Source organism: Arvicanthis niloticus, chromosome 16 (genome assembly GCF_011762505.2).
Source record: "Arvicanthis niloticus isolate mArvNil1 chromosome 16, mArvNil1.pat.X, whole genome shotgun sequence".
NCBI classification, from domain to species: Eukaryota; Metazoa; Chordata; class Mammalia; order Rodentia; family Muridae; genus Arvicanthis; species Arvicanthis niloticus.
This window is the reverse complement of record NC_047673.1, coordinates 33,390,032-33,415,453: the sequence shown is the minus strand read 5'-3', so window position 1 is coordinate 33,415,453 and position 25,422 is coordinate 33,390,032. Positions and strand designations below refer to the sequence as shown.

The 25,422-nt window shown below is 37.6% G+C and overlaps 1 pseudogene; it reads left to right on the top strand.

The window, feature by feature from the left end:
• The first annotated feature begins 506 nt into the window (after positions 1-506).
• Positions 507-820, top strand: LOC117722027 (large ribosomal subunit protein P1 pseudogene; annotated as a pseudogene).
• The last annotated feature ends 24,602 nt before the right edge of the window (positions 821-25,422 follow it).

The following is a 25,422-nucleotide window of genomic DNA, read 5'->3' as shown; positions in this document are numbered from 1 at the left end:
TTTAGAAAGTTTTAGAAAAAGAAAATGGAAAACTTCTGGAAAATACTTTCTTGGAAGCCTAGAAATTAGAATAAAGATTTCATAGTATAAGTGGTACAAAGTCTTTTCTTCCACTATGCAGCTCTGGTCATATTAGGATGCATACAAATTAAGTTGCATAATTAATGGTAACTCAAATAGTCATAAATTTGAGGATGAATTGATAATATATAATAATGGTTTTTAACTTTTAACCTAGGAAAATTGTGTCATTATCACAATTAAAAATGTAAGGTTTATGGGAGCCTGAGACCAGCAGAACCCTTCTGAGGCCAAGGACAAAAGCTTTATTGAACTACTAACTTCTGGCTGTTTCTGAGAGAAGGGAGAACAGCTTGCCAAAGGAGAATTTGTGCTTTAATAACTGACACCAACATGCTTGGTCCTTTGGAGGAGGCTAAGGCTGTCGCATTGGGGTGAGGCCCTCACTTCATTGGGCAACTAGCACCATGCCGGCAGTCCACAACATGGCTTCTGTCTCCCAGCTTATCTGCATTTACTCTGCCCTCATCACGGAGGATAAGATCAATGCCCTAACTAAAGCAGCTGGTGTTAATCAATGTTGAACCTTTCTGGCCTGGCTTGTTTTCGAAGGGTCTGGTCAATGTCAACACTGGGAGCCTCATCTGCAATGTAGGGGCTGGTGGGCCCGCTCTAGCAGCTGGAGCTGTACCTGCTGGTGGTCTTGCTCCATCCACCACTGCTGCCCCAGCTGAGAAGAAAGTGGAAGCAAAGAAGGAAGATGTCTGAAGATGACATGGGCTTTGGTCTTTTTAACTAAACTGCTTTTGTTAACATGTGCAATAAAGAGCTGAACCTGTAAAAAAAAGAGGGTTGTGGAGTGTGTGTGTGTGTGTTGTATGTGTATGTTGTGTGTGTATGTGTATGTGTGTGTAGTGTCAGGAGATCACTAAGGGAGAATGAAACTGTTGCAAACAAAGAAACAATTATAAACAGAAAGTTTCACATGAGGACCTCTGGTCATTAAGATGAAAATGATGCTATAGGCGTTAAGATAGGGTCTTGGGTCAGAGTCCTGGGTCTTGCAGAACATGCAGTTTTTATTTCCCCAAAGGGGCTGGATCTCTCTTACCCAGAGGCTTGGGCCAGCCTAACAAAAAGCACAGTCAAATTCATTGACTATTCCTGGAAAATTTTCTTAAAAAAATAAAATATTAAAGAATTCTTACATTTTATAATTTGCTATATGCTGTGAATGTAACCATTTTTCTGACTAAAGTCCAGGCATATTCCACAGGAGGAAACTCCTTCCTGTTACTGTGAATTGATCAAGAGGTACGGGGAGGCCATAGGCCCTGGGGAAAACCCACTACTATTATTTTGCTAAGTAGACGGAGTTATGAAAGTACCTTTTAAATCCTCTCATTTGTAACTTCGTAGGTTAGAATCAACTTTAGCCTCATTGCAGAGAGTGTCAGTTAATACACAGATTCATAACTGGTCAAATTTCTAAGAACATGTGATGGTAGAAGTCTTGACCCCAAAGAAGATATCTATATTACCCCCTCCAGTGGAGAGGGAGCACTGAGAGGGAATGAAAAGTTTGGAAAGCTGGAGAAAGGGAAGGTATGCTGCAAAAAGATGTCTTTTAGACACAACCTGACTGTTGTACTTATGAATTCACTCTAGCTGTAATTACCCAAGGAAGACTTATATAAGAATGGGCCCTTCAACATTTTATATGGGGAGCAAGACTTTACTTGGGAAAATACAACACATATGTATACTCACCCCAGGTAACACCAAAGAATAGATAATACAACTTGGTGAACCAATGAGTTTTGTTGGCTTACCTACATGAGTACGGGTGGGGGTTACTTGTAGAAACAGAAATGACAAAAAGACAAGTGTACCGCAGAAGCCCACCCAGCATGGCTGACATCTCACAAAAGCAGGGAGCTGTGAGCAAACATCACAGCCTGCATTCAGCTCGAAAGGTTGGAGAGCGTCCTTCCTAAGTGACTCAGTAGGACTAAAATTGTCCCAGGCAGCTCAGCTGGTTTCTGCTCCTTCCAGGAAGGGGGTTTGAGCTCAGTAATCTTTCTTGTAGCATGGCTTGGCTAAGTGTCTTTTTTCCAGCTTAATTCCTCTGAGAGTGATTTTCAGTAGCTTGGCTTGTTTGCATTGGAAAGGAAGAGGCCTAGTGATTCTGTTCAGTATCAGGTACTTCCACTAGGTATTTTGAGTTTACTTTTCTGCTTACAGATTTTTCCTAAACTATGCAATGTTTCAATTCTGCTTCATAACACGTAACACGCCTTCCTCTTTGAAAGCTACTGATATTTAATGGTGTCTAGGAGAAGAGATACTACTTTCTTACGATGTAGCCACTGATAGGTTGTCCATGTTACTGCCCATAATATCCACCTAGGTTCATGAAAGTTGGGGCATGGGAAAAATTTTATTGAAAATATATTGTCTAAAAAAATTTAAGTCAAAAAAAAAAAAAACAACTTTAATTACACACACACACACACACACACACACACACACCGCCCATGAAAGTAGGAGCAAGCCTTGTAGGGAAGAAGGATTTCAAGGAGACATTGGGTTGGAATGGAAGCCAAGAAAACTCACTTCAGTTATGGAAGCTTAAAAAAAGAAAGCTTTATTTTCTGAGTGGTCAGGGAGGCAGCTAGTTCTGGATCTGAACCACCTCTTCAAGTCCAGAGTATACAAGATGGGAACACAAAGCAAGGGGGGAGCTTGGGAGAGACGCAGTGTATCCAATTGTGTTTTGACATTATGGGTTAAGTAAGGGACAGTACTCATTGGAGACTAGGCCACTTCCAGGGTCTTCAAGGACCTAATTCATCCTCCTAGACATTAGGTCCAGAGCTCAGAGTGAGAAGAAGGAAAAGGAACAGGTCAGCTGCATATAATTAGTTATGGCATAACAGGCAATTGGATATATATATATATATATATATATATATATATATATATATAATCTCAGCTTATGTACCTTGGTTTAGATAATGGTAAACTCTATCTTTTTTATAATAGAAATGTATTTTTACTTATTTGCATTTTTTGTGTTTGTGTCTCAAGTGTAAAGTACAAATTATACACTAAGTATAAACAATGCTGTTCATATATTTTTATTTCAGCAAGGCAGAATTACTGCACGTCACTGGGTTGTTGGGCATAGGTGGGAGAGGAGGTCCTTGGTCCCATGAAGGCTGGATGCCCCAGTGTGGGGGAATTTGAGGGCGGGGAGGGGGGAGTGGGTGTGTGTGGGGGGGCACATCCTCATAGAAGCAGGAGGAGTGGGGATGGGATAGGGGGTTTCTGGGCAGGGAAAAATGGGGAAAGGGATAACATCTGAAATGTAAATACAAAAAGAAAACATTTGGAGAAGCGGAATAGGTGTTCCTTCCTAGGCCTGGGAACACGAACTTGTTTAATCTTGCCAGCAAGATAGAGAAGGTGTCTTAGAGATGAGTGGATGAAGACAACTGTCTCCTTACAAGTTGTCACTGAGATGTTTGGACTCAGACAACTGTTTTACAACAGAAGCTGTTCAGCTATTGGGAAATCCTCAGTTCCCTTAGAGCCTGGGACCTTGAATATCGTTTCTCCCTATGATTAAATGCAGTCAGAAAGTGAAATGGTAGTACCTAGAACGCTTTTCTTTTACTTGTTCCCAATAGGGAGAGGGAAGGATATGTGTGAGAGGACTATGGGGAGTTAAAGTAACTAAAACACATTACACTCACATGTGAAGCTGTTAGGAAGCAAAACTCAATGAAGATATCAAGAAATGCTATTTTCTTTATTTCTGTATTATAAAAGCATTTTGAAAAAATTAAGGTTTAACTCTTACGCATATACCCAAAAAGATGGCCTACCATGCCATAGGGGCACATGCTCCACTATGTTCATAACAGCCTTATTTATAGTAGCCAGAAGCTGGAAACAACCCAGATGTCATACAACAGAAGAATAGATAGAGAAAATGTGGTTCATTTACACAATGGATTACTACTCAGCTATTAAGAACGAGGAGATCCTGAGTTTTGAGGCAAATGGATGGAACTAGAAAATATCATCCTGAGTGAAGTAACTCAGACCTAAAAGGACATGCATGGTATGTACTCACTAATAAGTAGATATTAGCCAAAAAAGTACAGAATACCCAGGATACAGTCCACAGAACTCAAAAAGGTTAACAAGCTGAAGGGCCCAAGTAAGGACACCTCAATCCCACTTGGGAGAGAGAAGAAAGGAGTGGGGAGGGAGGGTCCTGGGTGGGAAAGAGGACCGGGAGAGGAAGAGGGGATTGAGTGGAGGAAACGGACTGAAGCCATGAGGGCCAGCAGAAAGAATGGAAACAGGCAACTTCAGGAGGTAGGAAATAGGGGGACCCTCTGGAATGTACCTGATACCTGGGAGGTGAGACACTCTCAGGACTCCAAGGGAGGGACCTTAGATGAAATGCCCTACAGTGGGGAGAGGAAATTTGTAGGGCCCAACTTTAGTTGAAAGACAGGGCATCAAATGAGGGACAGGGTTGCCATTTCACAGTCAAAAACTCTGACCCATAATTGTTCCTGTCTGAAAGAACTGCAGGGACAAAAATGGAGACGAGCTTGAGGAAAAGGAGTGACAGGCACAACATGAGATCCAGCTCAAGGGGAGGCCCCAAGGCCTGACACTACTACTAAGACTATGGAGTGAATAAAAAAAGGGATCGATCATGACTGCCCTTTGAAAGACCTAACAAGCAGCTGAAAGAGTCAGTTGCAGATATTTACACCCAACCAATGGACAGAAGCTGCTGAGCCCTGTTGTTGAATTAGGGAAAAGTTGGTAGAAGCTGAGGAGGAGGGTAACCCTGTAGGAGGACCAGAGGTCTCAATTAACCTTGACTCCTGAGATCTCTCAGATCACCAACCAGGCAGCCTACACCAGCTGATATGATACGTTCAACACATTTACAATAGAGGACTGCCAGGTAGAAGATGCACCTAGTTTTCAAGAGACTAGAGACCCCAGAGAGTTGGGAGGTCTGATGGGGTGGGAGGGGTAGGGACATCCTCGTGGAGATGGTGGGGAGGAGGTATGGGATGTGGAACAGTTGGAGGGTGGACCAGGAGGGGGATAAAAATCTGGAATGTAAAAAAAAAGAAGATTAAATATATATATATATATATATATATATATATATATATATATAATAGTATATATTGTAGACATATATTATATATAGTATATAAATATATTATATAGTATATATTATATTTGTATATTATATATAAAAAATAAAAATTATATATTTTATATATTATATAAAATAAAAAAATAAGGTTTAGTTAAAAACCATCTATATTCTATTGCTTAGGATGTTGTAAATAATTTGTTGTTTTGTGGCATTAATACAGAACATATTCTTTAATTAATGAATGAATACACACAATATTTTTAAATGACACATTTATTTAATTTATAAGTTATTGTATAAAAGCATTACTTAATGTGTCACAATGTTAATATAAATAAACTAAAATCTATTTCAGAAAGGTTTTAATTATCTTGATTTATGTCATTGAATATTCTTTTAAATTCATATTCATTCATAACTATCATGACTTCCATAGGATTGAATAAAGACACTGTTAATACTTAGAGAGTAGGGGTTAAATAAAGTTAACATGTACTTGTGTGTCTTCTATGCCTAAGTGAAACATGTATAGACTTAAGACAGGCTTCATGTTGGAGTTGCAGGTTTATAGACAGAAGAGTTCAATTTCCTTTTCTCTTCACTCAAGGCTAGGGGAATTACAACAGTATAATGGAGACTTATTTGTGACACATAATCACAAGGGAAATACAAAACTTATTTGGAATGACCTTCTAAATTTACAGTTTCATCTCCTTTTGCTATTTTGTATGTCTTCTCAAGTTCAGGGCATGTCCTTCCAGGTTCGAAGGTAGGATTCCCTGGTGAAAAGCCAAGTCAAAGTAGACAGATATTGATGTCCATATTTGTGAATGTACCAGATGCCCCTGGGAAAAAGGGAGACAGATCAATCTGCCCGGGACAGTGTGAAAGCATTGTAAGTAATGGACATATTTTACTACACTTTGGAAGTGAAGAATCATTGCAGAATTCTAGTCTCTTCCAGCTTTCTCCCTTAAAACAACTAAACATAGCATAACAACACCCATAAAATATCAATGTGTGGTCAAAATAGTAGACAAGGAAAATGAGAGTTTATAGTCCCTCAGATGAATTTAGAAAAAAAATATACACACTTATACAATTCCTACAAATATAAATTAATTCTCTATATTACTAAAAACTTTAGGTAGCGAATAGCCTTAGAAGTTTGTATTAGCTATACAAATGCTTTATTTAAGTTTTATTGAAAGGCCTAATTTTGTATCACCTTATATTGTCAACTATGAAAATATTTGACTAAGCCTGTCATATATCAAATTAATATTTTCATTACATAACATAGTAGTTTAAATATCAATATAAAATGATAAAAAAAATCTAATTTGACAGTTGAGTTTTTGAATGACTCTTTTTGGAAATCTGAATAATTTGCTCAGTAACAAATTCATTTGAAATAAAACTTAATAAAGTAAGTTGATTCACTTATTCAGCTTATATTTGGTGACACCTGAAATTTATTATCAGTCAATTAGGTACTATGTGTTATACAATGGTGAGAGTCTCCTTTCTGCTCACCTCAAATTGTAGTTTTTGCTGTAAATTTAAAATATAATAGACTGTATTTATCTGCCATAGTTAATTAGTACTAAGAGTATATGTTAACCATTCTTTTTTAATAAGAAAAAAAAATTCTGTAATAAAGAAGAAATCTCTCTTTTTAATTTTATTCATTTTTAGAGAATTTCAGAAAAAATAATGAGAAGTCAGTCCAAGGCATATGCCTTCATTTGAGGTGAGAAATTGTAGCTGGAGTGTGTGGATGACAGCTAGCTGTGGCTCAAACAAACTAGTCTCTACCACCAATCCCCAAAACTACAATTAAGAGACAGACAGTAAGCTAGTCAAGCCTGTTAAAGAAACTACTGACTTTTCTGAAAAAAAAAAAAAAAAAAAAAGACAAATAAAAATAGAACCACTATACGACAAAGCTGTACCCTTAGGTAGCTACCCAAAGATTCCAAAATACCATATTTATGTTTGTTGTAGAACTTTTCACAAGAAGTAGATTACAGAGCCTGGTTAGATGTCCATCAAAAGAGGAATGCATAAAGAAAATGTGGTTTGTATACATGAAGGAATTATTTCAGACTTGAAGAATGAAGCTGTGTTCTTTGCAGAAAAGCAGAGACAACTGGAGACAATCACAGCAAGTAAACGAAGTCAGTCTCACACAAATATCACATGCTTTCTTTCCATCATGTGTTCTAGGTTTTCTGCATATACATAAATTATATACAAATAGTTGACATGAAAGTAGAAGTGAAGTTGTCTAGGAGAACAAAGGGAGTTAATTCGAGGTAGGGTGATAGAGGGGAGGGCAGTGGGGAGGACTTGCTCAAAGTACAGGACAGATGTTTTAAATAATAAAGATTCTTTCCAGGTTTAGTGGAGAATACACTGAAAAAAAAGATCTCAGGTCAAATCGCCTTTAGCACTGCCTGCCACTCAGTGGGAGCTGGAATAGGAAATTCAACAGAATTTGATGAACAAAGGAAATTCCTTACTTTTAGAGACTGCAGATGGAGGGTATCTCTCAGCTTATGTAGGGATGTAGTCTCAGAATTTAGAAAGAAAGGGTCTCTGAATTTAGCAGATTAGTGAAGATGCTAGATAGCTATAAGCTGGTGACTGAAGAAAAATTATTCCTGTTGTCCCTCCCTACCTTGTGGTTGCCTCATGCTATAAATTTAGCAGTTTGGGAAGGAAGCAGATAGGATATAAATTATTGCTAATCCCCTTTACCGGGGCAGCATCTATAATATAGCAGCAAACTTGCATGGAGAAGAAAAGCTTTATGTAACCTATTATAATGAAAAAAAAAACAAGAGAAAAAATATTTCAGATATTTCAGATATAAATGAGGCAAGTGTCTGTATAATTCAATAGTTCTGATCACGCCGTGGTCTGATTGATTATTACTTTAGATCTGGGACTATTGCTTGGGCCAAAAAAGCCCTTATTCTTTGAAGGGACAAAGAGGCTCTCCATGGGTAATCACTTCTGTTCCAACGTGCAGTCTATCCCTTAAGGGTGATTACCCTCATATTCATGTTGGTCTGTTTTTCTAAGTTGGATCTTCCTGGAATCCAAAGTGAGTGCAGTTGAGGGCAGTGTCTTATCTCTGTACTTTCTTCAGCCTTGAAGGCTGCAGTGTTTTAGGAATCAAGTTACTCCTTGAGTGATTAACATATAAACCTTCAGGGTTAAATACAGAATTCAATGTAAAGGAAACAAGAAAAAAATGAAGGTAAAGCTTTTATCTTTCTTTTTACTACAATTTTGGTCCAAGGGAGTCAATTCTAATTTTTCATAAAAGCATTGTCTAAACTAACTATTTCAAATGGAAACAAACCTTCATCCTACAGCAAGAGTAAATACTATTGCTACTGTACAAGTGGAAGAACCTACAAAAACATTGCTCAGTTGATTTACCCACTAAGATCCAGAACTCAAAATATAATTTGACTAAATATTAACTGCTTGAGCAAATTATAGTGACTGAAGAGATGGCTCATTCATGAGCACTTACTAGCTAACCATGAAGACCTGAGTATAGATACCAGCATCCAAATGAAAAGATGGTGGTAGGGGCAGCACTGTGGACATGGAGACAGAAAATTTGTGAGGGACTTGTTGGAGGCCAGGTTAATCAGAAAATTCAAGCTCTAGGGTCTGGGACAGACAGTGCTTCAAAGGAGCAAGTTGCAGCATGATAGATGAAGATACCTCTTTGACTGTGCACAGGCCTGTGCACCCACACACACATATTCATACACTCTAAACCTATGTATTATGCTCAGGTTAAAAGCCAGCATAGTTCAATTATTTCCACGAAAATGTTAAGTTAAAAAAAATCAACCTTCATTTACCTGATTTGTTGTGTTAAACAAATATTTTATTTTCTGGAGAAGTTAAAGAAATTGATATCCACAAACAGACCCACATGCAAGTGAAATGAACCGAATGATCTGATAAAGTAAGTAGGCAACAAAATCAGAAGGGCTATGCAGAACATATGTAAATGATCAGGAAAGTACGTTAAACTCCAGATGGAATCTGCATTCAGATTTCTCCTCAAGTGGCTCCTCTTTAAAGGAAAGGAAACTTGTAATCATAGATACAGAATTGCAATTTTAGTTTATGCCAGAAAGATAATACTTGTTGCCAATCAGGCATCCCATATGCCAAGGGCCCCAAGCCTTGCGTCAGGTGCTTTGCAAATGAATGCAAATTTATTTGTTTCAAGTTAAAAAGATATGTTAGGAAATGTAGGTGCATATTTTTAAAATGATTCATTCTTTTAACCACAGGCCTAAATAGATTCAAATACAGTTGTTCTGCGTATTTATTATTATCAAAGAGGACCGAATTAATTTAAATGTAAAGGCGGTGAATAGTTAGCTTGAAACATTTTAAAAAAATAACTGATTAGAATGAATAAATGTTTCTGTTTTATTCAAGCTTCATAGCTTTAAGTTCTTTGAACTGTCTGTATTTAAAGAAGGTCCAAGAGGAATCTAATGAAGAAATATATCATTAAGAAATTAAGTTACAGCCAAGGACTGGAGCACTCACCTTTAGGGCCAGCACTAGAAGGCAGAGGCAGGTACTAATTTTGTTAGTTCAATGCCAGCTTGGTCTACAGGACAGTGAGACCTACTTCAAAAAAATTTTTGGCAATATTTTCATCTAAAGAAAATATGCTTTAGTATGAAAATTAATGCAAAATTGTAAGCTCTAAATTATACATATAATGTGGGTTTCCTAAGAAAGGGAATCAGGAATATATATTAAAAATTAGACAAGTTTAACTAACTTATCAAATTTTCAAGAAAGAGGGCATTTAGTTCGTGCTTGTTGTATCTCTAGACTACCTTTCAACCTGTGGTGCCTGCAAACATACAATTCATATTTACAAATAAGAATTTTAAAATATTATTTTCTATAGATGTAACAAAACCCGGCTATAATATGATGATTGTACGGTTGATCGGTATTGGGGTTTTTGCAAGATTTCTTTGCTGCATCCTCAACAGGTGGGTAGAATAAAGGGAAGTGACTGATGTATGCAGGGCACTTCTTTTGCTTGCTTTATACTATTTTGTTTCTTGAGAAAGTGTTCACTATGTAGCCAAGGCTGACCTGAGAATTTGGGATTCTCAAGCCTCAGAATCCCAAGTACTTTCCATTGCGAGTACATACCATCATGTTGGTTGTCGACTCAGCTTATTGCTCAACCAGAGTTTCAAACTTGAACTTTGAAACACAAATCCAGTTAAGCTGTACCCATAAGGAAAGATGGTCAAGATACTAGAATAAAGAAACATTTAGGTGCTGGGGAGATGGCTCAGTGAATAAAAGCTGCTGCTATTTCAGAAGACCAGAGTGCAGATTACAGCCTTCTGATTGCTGACAGGAATCTGCAACCTCCGTTCCAGGAGATTTGATGCCCTCTTCTGTCCTCCATATGCACCTATATGCATGTGTGTAGATGCAAACACATACATATACACATATGTAAATAACAAAATGAATCTTAAAAAAAGAGATTCAGAATGTAGTATATTTGTGTGTATATGTATATACATATGTTTGTGAATGTGTGTATGTGTGCATGCATGCACATATAAACACACACACGCACACATATATACATGCATGCACACACTCATGCATACATGGAGCCTACACTGCCATATATGGTTAATGTACTTGTAATTGAAACTTGAATAAAATGTGTTATGTATTTCTAATCATTTATAATATTGACTATAGGCAATTTTTTAATTTGTAGTAATGCTTCAAATTTACTTAAGAGTTGGTACTATTATTTTTTTCGGGGGGGGGTGAGGGAATATCTTTATTGTTTTCTTTGTAAAGAACCTTTCAGAATAACTCATAAGACCTTAGTCCTTTACAGGGGATCTAATTTTGTGGGAAGATAATCCACATCTATAAACTCAAATATTCATTAATAATACAGAAATGTATACAAAACCACTTTGGCAGATGGGGCAGGAGGATGGAAGTGGTGATCTGAAAACCTGGTAATAGCAAGGTAGGCCTGTCCATTTATGTTATCCATTTCCCCTTCATTAAATAAAAGGATAATAAAATAAGTGCATTCTCAACCAAAAACAAAAAGGAAAATACAAAAGTGCTTTTCACACTGTAAAATGCTACTTCTTGATAAAGCAAGTCTGATAAATTTTCGTTCATGGAAATCCTAATTTGTTTCTGGGAAAAGAGTTAGAGATATCTATAATTAAATATTTAAAAAAATCACTTTTTAAAACAGCATATGTCAGTGTTTTTTACTTATGAAGTGTCAATAATTTTTGGTTTTATTAACCATTATTATCTTCTTATTTGAAAAATTCAAACTATATTGAAATAGTTCAAACATTTCAAAGTTCAGAATGATGGCAATTTGCTTGATATGAGCAAATCTGTCTGTCCCTCTGCGTGTGTGTGTGTGTGTGTGTGTGTGTGTGTATTCCTTGAAAAAGTCATTAGAGCACCTCTCTAATGAAGAGTGCAGCATCAGTATTCAGCCTTACCACCTGCTCTGTTGTAAGAGCAAATCGGGATATTTAGAAGGGAGTTTGGGACACAGTGATGTTAAATCAGAGTAAGACAAACTGATGAGGAGCTGAGTTACATAATTAGGTGTGTTCAAACTCCCTGGCTTAACAAGGTTCCCTTTCCTCGGTGGGATTAGCAAATTAATTGGATGGAGAAAAAAAAATACACATTTAGCAACAAACACCGTGCGTGGCTTGCAAACCTGCTACCTTCTGACACCTGCCTTGGCTTCCTTTTCAGCTGTTGCTGTCTTTGCTCCAATTTCACTCAAGCCCTCCCTGTCCTGGGATGTTGTCACTTACCCTCTGTTGACTTTCGTGTTGAATATTTCCCCTAGGAGCCAGGATGCACATTGTTTTTCTGTCTCCAACTCTACTTTCCTCCCACTTATTAATTAAACAAGTAATTAATGAGCACCTGGTAGACCTTGGGCAGTTGCATTCAAGGTGTTGAGGCTTTAGTTAACAAGACAGCTTGCTCCACTAGCCCAGTCGTTCAACCACCACTATGCCGCTCATGTTTCCAAAGTCTCTTTAGAGCTGACGTCATCATCCTCACAGCCACCCCACAAGGTACCATTATCCTGTGCACGTCATTAAACAGCGTTGCCACTGGCTCTTCCCTGGACATGCCCAATACAGCAGTGCTGGCCCCTCACGTAGCCTTGGCTCTTTCGGGTTCTCAGGGATTTGCTTCGAGTTTGCTCAGTTCCAGGTTTGGGACTTGATCCTCCCGGCCTTGCTCTCCCCATGGTGACAAGCGTGACTTGCAGGGAGCCCGGTGAATTTGTTGCTCTGGCTTTAGCTCTTTGTACCAGTCAGTGTCTTAGGGCTCCCTGCACTGCCTGCACCAACACTTTGCCTCCGAAGTGCCTGACTTTAAGGTTTGGGCCCAGGTGACTTTCTGTTTTCCTCCAGCACATTTGGAACTAGGCAGTGATTTTTTTTTTTTTTTTTTTTTTTTTTTTTTAATGAGCACTTCACCAAGTATTTATAGAGTCTCTGCGGTAGGCTCACAATCATTTTAGGTGTTGGAGATATAGTGGAAAAGATAAACAGATCTTATTATCTGGCATATATATTGGAAGGAGGATTTAAAGCTGGACCCTTTTGTGCCTCGTTGCTCCAGGTGAAGGTTTTATTAGTCAGTCAAAAACAAGGTGCCTGGATGGTACCTGTCATGGTAATAAAAATGAACTAACATTGATTCTGTGTTTACTGAACCCTAGTCACTTTGCTTAGGCATATGCATCTATCAATTTAATCTTCTCATAGCCCCACGTGGTAGATACTATTGTCACTCAATTGATAAGAAGACTCAAGGCATGAGTGGTTTGGACCATGCAGAAAGTAGGAAGGAAGGGTACAGCTTATCATTTCCTCTGAGGCAAGCTGCTTAGACTTTGTTTGCTTGGTAAATGTTATCAAAAGTAAAATGAAAGGAAATCTTTGATGTATAAAGAACTGATGTACATGATTTTCCTTATACCGGGGAGAGGGGGAGAGAAACTTGTCTTCCCGGTGGTACTCTGTGAAGCTGACAGGATCTCAGAAAGAAAGTATCCTAAGAAGACTGGACTCTGACAGCTTGATTAAAACTCTCATTTGTCCCTCATGGCTCGGGGACAGAGAGTGCTGTCGAATGTCAACAGTCCTCATTCTCTCCTATTCTGTGGTCTCCAGTGGCAAACAATAAATATCACAAGATCTAAGAACAGAAGAAGGTGTTCGGTGATGACATGATTTCATACTTAGATGGCAACAATGACTCCACCAAAAGGCACTTACTAGACAAGTGAGTTTAGCAACACAGAAGCATATGCAAGAAGCAGCTTTTCTATCCAGCACCAACAAATGCACTGTGTCAGAACTCAGAAGAACATTTTTCTTCTCATCAGTCTTATGACAAATAAGCAACATTTACAATAGCAATCGCTCACAGGATCTTAGGGATGAACCTAGCCAAGAATGTGAAAGAGCTCTACATTGAAAACCATAAACCAAAACCAACCAAACAACTAATCAACCATCCAAACCACCAAACAAGCAAGAAAGCAAGCAAACAATCAACTAAACCAACCAAACCAAAGTAAAAACAAAAACAAAACACTAGCAAGTATAAATCAATCTTTTGTTTCACAGATTGGGAAAACTCACATTGTTCAAATGGCCATTTTATCAGAGAGAAGTACATAGTCAAAGCAATTTCCATCAGTGTCCCAGTTGTAGTCTTTACAGCACTACAAATTATAATCCCCAAATTCATAAGGAAGCCTAAGAAGACCCCGAATGGTTCAAACACACCATGATGAGGAAGGACCACGTTGTAGGCTCAACCAAATGTCAAAATATACCTTAGAGCTACAATAACAAAAATGATATAGCACTGGTATAAAAGTTGTTATGTAAGATAACGGGCTAGATTAGATGACCCAGAGATAAACTCACGTAGCTATAGGTATGTATTATTGGCAGGTTCTCAAAGCACATAGTAAGGTCTAGCTGCTTTGTCAGCAAGGAGTGATGGGAGATTGAACTTACACAGGCAGAACACTGATACTAGAGCAAAATCTCACACTCTGTAAGCAATCTCAATTGAGACTAGATTTAAAAAGTTATATAAGACCCAGTGTTCAGTAATTGTTAGAAGAAAAAGATACAGAAAACATTAAGACAATGGCAAATGACTTCCTGATTTGGTCTCCAATGGCTCAGTAAGTATAAACAAAAACTGACAAATGGGATTCCATGGAATTAGAAAGCTGTCACACAGACAAGGTAGTAATGAACAGAATGAGGAGATGGCCTACAGAATGGGTGACATTTTTGATAGTTATTCATCTGGGAGAAGATTAACGTCCAGTATACACAATGAAAACTAACTAAAGCTTAGAATGAGAGAGGAGATAACCCAGTGAAAAATTTACCTTAAAATGAATTGGTTTAAATACATTGGGAAAAATATTGGCTAAACTCTGAACAGATACTTCTCAAAGAAATACATATGGTCAGTAAATGCATAGAAAACGGATGAAAATATTTATCTAGTAGGAAATTAAAATCAAAACTACATTGACATTCCATTTCACTTTAGTCAGAATAGCTATTATTAAAAAAAGTTGGTAAGCATATGGACATAAAGGAATTATTCACAGTGATTAGGAACACAAGCTAGTAGAAGCTGCTACAAAAACTATTATGGAGATTCCTCAAAAACCTAGAAATCATGTTTCAGGTGGCCCAGCTATATCACTTCTGGCTACATAACTGAAGGTAACAAAGTCTTCACACAAAAAGAAATATCTACATACTCACACATGTTGCAACAATACCCAACATTGCCAAGATATGGGAACAATGTAGTTTCCCATCAAATGGCTGAAAGGAAAAATAAAATGTGTTGTATGTACACAAAGCAGAATTATTCAGCCAGAAAGAACAAAACTGTGTCTGTCAGTTGTAAGAGAATGGATCTACCCAGAGATCCTTCTAGTAAACAAAATAAGCCAGCCATGGAGAAAAACGCATACATTCTCTCTCATATGGAGAGACAAACAAGCAAAAATAAAATCAGCAAATGAATGTAGATGCCCAGAAAGTGAAAATAGAACACAGATGGCTGCTAAGGAAGTGGAAGATATGGGAGTGGGAAGACAAGGAATGTGAGGATAGTCGGGAGGCTGTTCGCACTTAAAACACAATACATAAAGTTTGGAATCATTGCTTAATGCTGTAATACGAGCACTCAGGCAAGAGGGTTGCCACAGGCATGAGGTTAGCCCAAGTGTGTCTGGGCTAAGTATGAGGAAATACTATCTCACACAATGTATGAATATTCAGTAATGTCAAGAAATGCACCTAATATGAGTTAATATTTATAACAAATTCAGAAAAATAAGAACAATATATGTTTCTGATTTCACTAATCACAACTATGTTCAGACTCAGTCCTTTAAAGAGGAGAAGGCCCAGTAATGTTTGCACTTACATGTGGATACACATAACTTCAAAGGCCCACATCCTTCGTCGCTAAGATATGCACAGGATATACAGCACTGAATACAAATGTCTATGTGAATGACTGCCAGTTGAGTTGGCAATACTGATTTTCAATAAATGAGTCCAAATCTGGTAATTATACATTTGTATTTTATGACTATAGGATGCTATGAGATGGGATATCAGGGAGGATTCCTTAAGATTAGGAATTAACAAATCTTCGAGAGATGTGATATTCAAAAAAAGAAAATTACTTTGCATTACATTATGGGAGAAGAGGCTCCGAGCACAGAGATCAGCACAAGACAAGAGAAAAGATACTAAACTAGATGCTGAACATCGTAAGGGTGGACCCTGGTGCTCTGTGAGTTGGAGTGTAAGATTGAGGTGGGGCCAGGAGCTAATGAACCTCACGTGTCACATTACAGATCTGCAGTTTAGCCTTTTCTAAAACTGGAAAACACAAATGTCATGGAATGAGAACAATACATAAATATACACATAGACATATATGTCATATCCAGATATATCACTATATCACACACACACACACACACACACACACACACACACACACACACACACACATATATATCCCTAGCTCATCAGGATGGATAGTGAGAATAGGGAGTCCAGTTGGGAGGCTGTTGCTGCAGGGGTGGAAATAGATGCAGATCATACATTGGGATGTGCTAGTGAAAAGGGAACCAGCCCACTGGGTAGTTGTTTTTGACTCACAGTTGATAGGATGTGGGGAAGCTTAGTGCAGATGCAATGCAGAAGAGAACAGACGTGTGCTATGTGCAGCAGGGGTAGGAGGTGTTTTTTCACTTTTGTGAGTTAGAAACAGATTTGGAAACAAAATGAAGAATTCGGATCTGCACCCAGTAAACTTAAGAATGTGTGTAAAAATCTAAGATGTTTACTCATCCTGTGGTCTAAGCAGGATCTGTCAAATTAAAACCTATAGAAAAGGGACAATGAGAGAGAAAGATAAAAATCCAAAAGGAATGGAAGAGGGATTAAAAAAATGGGGGGGGGGAGGGAAAGGTGAGCACTGGGATACGGGTGATATGAAAGAGTAAGAGAGCACTACAGGGGAGGGTGGGGATGAGCTGGAGGGCAAAAGGGCATTGGAGAACGTAATGGAGACAGGATGTGTGAGGACAAAGAATACTGATGTGTGTGTGTGTGTGTGTGTGTGTGTGTGTGTGTGTGTGTGTATAAATGCTCATTATTTGTATCCCAGTTTAAAAAATAATAAAAAGTCTATATTTAATTATTTATACCACAGCCCCTTTGGTCTCTGTCTACACCAAGAGAAACCGAAAGTGAATCCCCTCTCTGCTTCACTCTATCTTGAGGTAGTAATGTAAGCAACAGGAATAAAGGAGAGTCAAATCAGGAATGTTCTGTAAACACGCAGATTTGTGGAATAACGGAAGTATTAATTAGAAGGCCGTTCACTATGTACTTCTATGTTGACTGTGTTCTGCTCACCAGTCCGAGGTAGTTTTTTAAACCTAAGCTGTTAAATAAGAATAATTTACAGATAACGTGGAGGGAGAAATAAGGTTGTTCATTCTGATTTGCCTCACCATCAAAGTAACAAAAATACAAAGTCCATAACATTAACATTCTCAAATTGATATTTGGAGTCTAGAGTAACCTACATGGGTTTACTTGAATAGTGAAGCCACAAATAATTCCTCTGAACTATGTAGAGACAATAGTCAAGTTATATGCAGATCAGTTCCTTGTCGATAGCCAGTTTTCGTATACCTACAATTGCAGGCATCCTTTTGATTTGGTTGTCAGGCTTTCTGTGCCTCCGTGTGTTTTCTCTCTCCCTTCTATCTCCTAGATCTTAGACTGTGTGCTGTGATCAAATGAGAGTCCCGATATCCCGTCTCTCACTCTCCCACAGCAGTTCCAGATCCTCATCAAAATGTGGTATTTTCTTCCCAAGGCACTGCCATATTTTTTCTCCCATCATGACACCTAATTTGAAGGTGGCAGACTGCAAGATGCACTGTCCTGTGACAAATTTGTAAGCCATGAATTGATCTCTGCTCCACACGCAGCACCATGCGAGCATGGTGTCTTACAACACGCCGTAAATCACTTCCTACTTCTTTTCTGGTAGAATTTCTGAGCACTGAATGGCAATGAGGAAATGGATGGGGGTCAGTTCCCCACTGTCATCCATAGCTGCTGGTAATTTATGGGTAGGGAATAATGCTTGGGAGTTATAATGTCTTTTGTTTGCTTGAGCTGTCCTGTGTTGAGGACTACAGTGCCTACATCATAACATCTGAGAGTTTACTATCACATAGTACAAGAACAACAACAAAAATACCTAACTTGGTATTACACTCATGAGCTATAAAATTTACCCAATGAAAAAGCTATTTCTTCTTTTGGCTTGATGCCCTGAGGCAGAAGTAGAGGATGCTACAGCACAGCAGCACACGGAAGCCTGGTTCAGCTAAGTCAAATTCTTCATTTCATGCTCATTAAGAGAACTGAGAGAGACTTCACCTCAGGAAGCCTTCAATAATAAAATAGCCTTGTCCACATTTTGGTCCCCCAAATATAAATTTTGAAAAAGTAACAGGAAAGTTTTAACAACTGTGCTGTAGATGTTTAAAAAAGAAAGAAAGAAAAGAAAAGCAGTAAAAGAAAGCTTTTTTTTTTTTTTTTGACAGTTTCTTGAAGCTCAAGCTGGTCTCCAACTCATTGTGTAGCTAAAGAGGTCCTGAACTCCTTATATTTTCGCCTCAAACTCCTGAGGGCTGGGATCAGTAACACCAGGCTCCACTGTAAAAATTCACTTTTTTAAAGGGGTAAACATAATAAACCTACTACAGCGTTCAAAATAACAACTTGCTGTCTGAGTAGCATCATATGTAGCCTTAATTTTCATCATATTGACTTGGAACACTCCTTTAAAATGGAAGTAGTGTTAAACATACTAATACTATGGCCGGACATTATTAATTTGAGGAATGACATTTTCCCAAGTTTGCTCACTACATCCTGAGGGTTAAGTAAAGTACTTTTGTACTATTTACCATCATTAACTGTAACACATCACTGTCAATGACGTAAGACACAAACATTCACTTGCAAAGTCAACTTGGAGATGATCAGTGATACTAGCAAGATCTTCATTGGTGAATGTAAGGAGTGGTGGCATTCTATAGGAAAATGTCAGCCATTTTTTCTCCCACCTATATAATCTTTAAAAACACAGCCATAGATTGAATGTTGAATTCATTATACCTGAAATATATATATTTGTATAAAATATATATATATTATACAATAAATATATATATTTTATACAAATATATATATTTGATCATATTGGGGGACATTTATTGGCTTATACATTTCTCTATTGATATAAGTTCTGAGTGATTTAAAAGCAGCTGAGATAGGCAGTACATTGTAGAAAATTCGTCATTCTTTAGAATCTACCAGAGATCTTGTCTCACAGTGTACACTCGATTTTTAAAGCCCATAAGTGAACATTTAAGGAAGAGGAAATGGAAAGACTGAGTAAGGGAAATTCATAGCTTAGGGGCCAAAACATATTCTTCCCGTTTTGTACAACTTAATCTAGTCAAATGAGAAATCATGTAAAGTGCTGAATACATTTTAAAATATATATTATGTATGTATCAATATGTACAGTTCATCTTTACAAACTGTATGCTAAGACCTATTGATGTCAAATAGGTTTGCAAATGATATTACAAAATGAAAATCTGCTCAAGCATGAGTGGATCTTATGCACACAGTGCTGTGACACTTCCTTCTTGGGAAATACTTCCAAAAATGTATCTAAGTACCTCAAATAATGCAGTTGTCTAAAATAAAAGATAAATTCTGTGTAGAATTTTTTTAGGGAAAAGGTAATATTGCTTTTACGGAGCTGGCTAGAATCAAGAATGGGATCCCACTAGAAAGACCACAAAAAGCAGCAGTTCTTAAAAGCAAAATATCATGAAACAATCTACGAGTTACAACTTAATTTCAAAGAGTGTATGTTATAAAAAAAAATCTAGAGTGAGTTATAAAGTGTCTTATAACTTTCAGGAATGCAACTGTAAGTAACTAAAGAGTAGAAGGAGTTAACCAAAGATCCAGAGAATTCTAATTTTCAGCTATAGTCTTTCTTCTCTGGAAAATTGGAAAATGTAATTAAACATGATATACTTAAATGTCAACAAGAAATTTGATAAACACATTTAATAGTACTCTGGGTAAGAGAGTGAAATATGGGTTTGCTGGGCACTTAGCAGAGTTCTTAACGAGTGGAAGTATCGAATTTCAGGACTGCCCACTGCTGAATGTTTATTATATGGTCAAAGATTAGCTAAGGTAAGTGGACATCCAAAGTCCTGTTGTATTTATTCTTTCATGGCATGATGCTCAAAGGGTTAGGCAATCTGTTTTCTTGAACTGGTAGTATTGCAGACAGTCTAGGCAAACAGCATTGAGCTCAAGCATGGCTGAGCTCATGCTAAATTTCTACAACATGAGAGGGTCATATAGTTTGGAAATTCAAGAAACGTGGAAAATGCCAAGTTAAAATATCCCTCCCTCACTTGAATATGATGTCTTTTAAAAATGATTTCTTAGCATATCTAGTATTCAGGAAGAATAAAATAAAACTTTTAAAATGGAGGATTTAATGTCAAGCTGGATCCACACTTTATGCAACTCCTAGGCATACTCGTTCACTTGTAAAACTGACACATTTACGGTGGCTCCATTAAATAAGATGAAGAAATACAGTCAGCCCAGTAGTGTTAGACACATGTCTGAAGCACAGTGGAAAGGAAATACAGAGCAGAGAAAAGAAGAAAGAATGGAGGAGATAGAGGAGAAAGGAAAGAGAATTAACTGAAAGTGACTCAGGTTCTTTATAGTAAACTGCTTTCAATGACCCATAGGGAGTGGCACTATTAGGAGGTGTGGCCTTGTTGGAGTAGGAGTTGGAGCAAGTGCATCACTCAAGGGATGGTCTTTGAGGTTTCAGAAGGTCAAGCTATGCCCACGTGGCTTACAGTCTCTTCCTGCTGCCCGTGGATACAGATATAGAACTTTCATTTACCTCTCCACCACTATGTCTGGCCGAATGCTACTGTGCTTCCCTCCATGGTGATAATGGACTAAACCTCTGAACTATAAGTCAGCTCTAATTAAATGTTTTCCTTTATATGAGTTGTGATCATGGTGTTGCTTCACACCAATAAAAGTCCTAACTAAGACAATGTTTAAAAGTTACAGTAGATAGAATTTTGACATATATTAAAAAAAATTTCTATTGGTAAAATGTAATTCAATGAAACACTTCCATATTTTTCTAAGTTAAAGGTGACTTATTTCCCTGCTTGTGGGACCCTTTTCCTCTTACTGGGTGGCTTTGTGCAGCCCTGATGTGAAGTATGTGCCTGGTCTTACTGTAACTTTTTATGCCATGTTTGCTTGATACTCCTGGAATGCCTTTTCTTTTCGGATGGAAAACAGAGGAGGAGTGGAGGGGAGGAAACTGGGAGGGTCTGGGAGGAGAGGAGGGAGGGGAAACTGTGGTTGGGATGTAATATATGAAAGAATAAACAAAACAAAACAAAACAAAACAAACAAACAGAAAACAAAGAAGTAGGGACCAGTGAGATAGTTCAACAGTTTACAACTTTTGCCACCAAGCTTAATGACTTAAATTCAGTCCCAGAGCTCCTATGGTGGAAGGAGAAACCAGACCTTCTTGTTTATGCACCAAAGTATGTGCTCCCCAATAGACAAATAAATGTAGAAACACATGTGAGAATCTAAAGGACAGAGTGTGAGTTTCTCTAGTTATTTCTACAAATTAGTTCAGGAGACAACAGAGAAACATTGCCTGTTCCAAAGCCACACAGCCTATGTGGCAAAAGAGAACACATGGATTTCCCAATATTTCTGATAAATAAAGTCGGCAGATGCCCAGGTTACCTCAAAGTCGATGCTGTGAGGAAGAAATAAACAATGAATGGTTGCTAGTATACTTTTATAGCTGATTCTTTGACTACAAAGTAAAAACATTTTTTTTTGAGGCAACTGTCATTACATCTTTTAAAGGAGCTGGGAGCTCTTTGTCTATGTTGACAGAAAGAGCTATATAAATTTAAATAGAAATTAACCAAATCTTTAAAATGCATGTCACTAAATTCTCAAGTTGGTTACTTTAATTGATAAGTCAAATCTTTGTTCCAGCTGCATTTCATTAATGAAATGATTATGGAAATTTAGCTAAGTGTGAGAAAAGTTGGCTCTATGTTAATACTGGGCTAATCACAGCTGTGGTGTATTTAGCGGAGTTGCACTGAACTGAAATCTGTCCCAGGCGAAGTGGTACACACAGATCTTTGCAGGAAAATGTGCTCTTTTGTTTGTGCTTTGTTTTATATACCTGTTTCTACTTCCAGACATTTTCAGAACTAGAAGCACTTTGTCTGAGAAAACTAGTGATGTATTTATATTTTTAGGTAGTGTTACTCTTGCCCGCAAGGCAACCATCCTTCATACAATGGTTTTCTCTGTGCATGAGGCTTCAGAAAAAAACCTGGGTACTGGTAGGTCCCTAAAGAACTTCTGTTAGACTAGTGTTCTGCCGGGCTTAAAAGCAAAGCAAGGACATCTTGCTGTCCAGTTATCTTTTAGCGCTCATGATAGAAAAGAATACTAGAAAGAAATAAATATCATTGTCTTTAGATTGAAGGATAGTATTTATTCATGACTTTTTGAAAATAGTCCCTATAGTTCATGTTTTTACTTATATGAAGAACACACATACATGTACATACACACATATATAAAATATATAGTGTCTGTGTGTATTTGTGTGTCTGTATTTGTTCTCTAGCTACCCATGTGTGTGTTTCTGTATGTTTCTCTCTCTGTCCTTTTCTCTGTCTCTGTCTGTGTGTGTGTGTGTGTGTGTGTGTGTGTGTGTGTGTAGGTCCAAAGAGGAAAGGAAGAGATCTAAAGATAGAGGGAAAGAAGAAGGAATGAAATACATGAGATAAGGAAGTACCAGGGGTAGCTGTGCTTGAACATCAGAACCAATGTCCAAATACCAGACCTAGTAGTGCATGCTTTTAATCCCAGCACAGGGAAAGCACAGACCTGGATGCACTCACTATCAGGCCTAGGTCTCTTAGCACGCTCTAGGCCAATGAGAAACCCTGTTGTTGTTCTTGTTTAAAGGCAAGGTAGATGACAATTAAGGGATGAAATGTAAGTTCTTCTCTGTTCTACACATCCACCTCTCCACACACAGCAACTATTCAGTAAAGATAGTGTGGGAGAGGAATGATTGAGAACAAGGTATGTTCACACATACAAAAAAGCCACAGTGAAACCAATTACTTGGTATATGAATATGAAATATAAATGGATTTTTTAAATAAATATACACGATGAGACGAGACATTCAAGGAAATTATCTTTTTGGCTTTTCTTCTAGTGAGACATTTTAAGCATACATAGCAGAGTTTTGTAAATCTTCACATGTCTAGCAAATCAGAGCAGTACTAAACATCAAGGTGTATTGCATTGTTTGAAGATATATGTAGACCATCTTGACCCACTGGAGTAAACACTTTGTGGAACTATTTAGTTAATAACGTCTTGACTCCTCATCTCTTGTATACTGACTCTGACCTAGATGTAGTTTGCACAAATATTAAAGATATTCTTTAGGCCATGGGTAAGTTGTCAACACCTGGCTCACCTTGATAGTGTGAATTACTTTTGTCTGCATTGCACAAAGTAAGAAAACTGCAGATTTTATCTCTTCTCTTTCCAAAGGAGGTGGATCTAATTAAACATGGCATGTTTACTCTCTAACAAGAAGAATAAAAATTTATATTCATTGAAGTATATTCTTTGCGACCCATTAAAACAGGTAATGGGCTCTACAGATGACAAAAATAAGATAAAGATAAAGAACATGAAGCTTGTTACACAGGTGCTGGGATTTGAACTTCAGTCCTCACAACTGTGCAGCAAACTCTCTTAATAACTGAGATTGAACAGAACCTGAACTTGACCAGACTCACTAGGCTTCTGCCTTCAAAGAGGAAACAATAAAAGACTTCCGACTGTCCCTTTCAGATAAGCCAAGCTTTTAAAACCTAGGCTTATGCTGTACTTTAATTTTAAATTATGAACATGCTCTTCCATGTCCCTGAACCAAAGAACAACACATGTGTCCATGTATATGTGCATGCTGATATCATATATTGAAAACAGCATACAGGTTAAAAGTGACCTTATACAAGCAACATCTACCAGAAATGTTGAAAGCAGTATGGATATTGCTTCATGATGATACGTTTGCAATACTACATGCTTTGCTGCAGTTGTAGTAACTAATTAATCCTTTGTAAAATTTTATGTGTGGTGTCTATAACATAGCCCTTATTCCTTCCCCACATGCAGTTGAAGATGTGATCTGTTAGCTTCTAGCTATGACTACCTGCTGCTATGGCTCCCCTGACATTATGGACTCTCTCTGTTAAACCATATGCCAAAATCAATTCCTTCTTCCTTAAGTTGCCTTTCATTATGGTATTTTATCATTCAGCAGAAACGTAATTAATACATCTCTTCAGTCTCTGGCTCTTTCAATCTTTCGGTCTCCCCTTCCCTGACTTCTGTGATGTTACATTAGCCTTGAGGACAGAGAAGAGGGATAATAAAGATGTTTGTCCTGTTTAAGACTGAGTACTCTGTGGACACTCAACCTCTGCAATTACAGCTAGTTGTGATTCTCTGTTCACTACAGAAATAAGGTTCTGGAGTGAGGAATGAGAGCTGCCATTTAGAAGGCAGCTAGATACTAGAGCTACTCATTTCTTTATGTTGATTCTGTGTTCTATTACTTGGCCAACCTTTGTATGGGGTGTGAGCGTTTTTTTTTTTTTTTTTTTTTTTTTTTTTTTTTTTTTTTTTTGTTTTTTTCTGGTGGAGTCTTCAAATAGAAGTAAAATGGCATCTTCCTTTCATAGTTCTGTTCCCTTTCTTTTGTCTCGTTTCTGTCACTAAGTCTTGGAGTACTATTCTGAGTGAGGGTGGGCACCCTGTATCATTCCTGATTTTAAAGGGAACTCTTCCAGATTTTTTTCCCCAATGCATATAACATTGTCTAAAAGTTAACATTGGCTATAACAACTCATGGAAAACTTGTTTTTTGTTGTGTGTTATGTTCCTTCTATTTTGAGATTCCTCAAGGCTTTTATCATGAAGGGTGAACTTTGTTCAAGTCCATTCCTATATCTATTAAGATGATGAAACTTCTCCCCTCTCATCTATTTGCATGATGTATTACATGTATTGATTTATGCATGTGGAACTAAACTTGCATATCTGAGATGAAGCCAACTCGGTCATGTTTTATAACTTTAATGTATTCTTTAATTAGATCTAAAAATATTCTATTGAAGTTTTTCTGTTTTTTTTTTTTAATGTTTGCATTCATCAGGGAAATTGGTCCATAGTTTACATTCAAGTTGCTGAATTCAATATAATCTTTAGGAA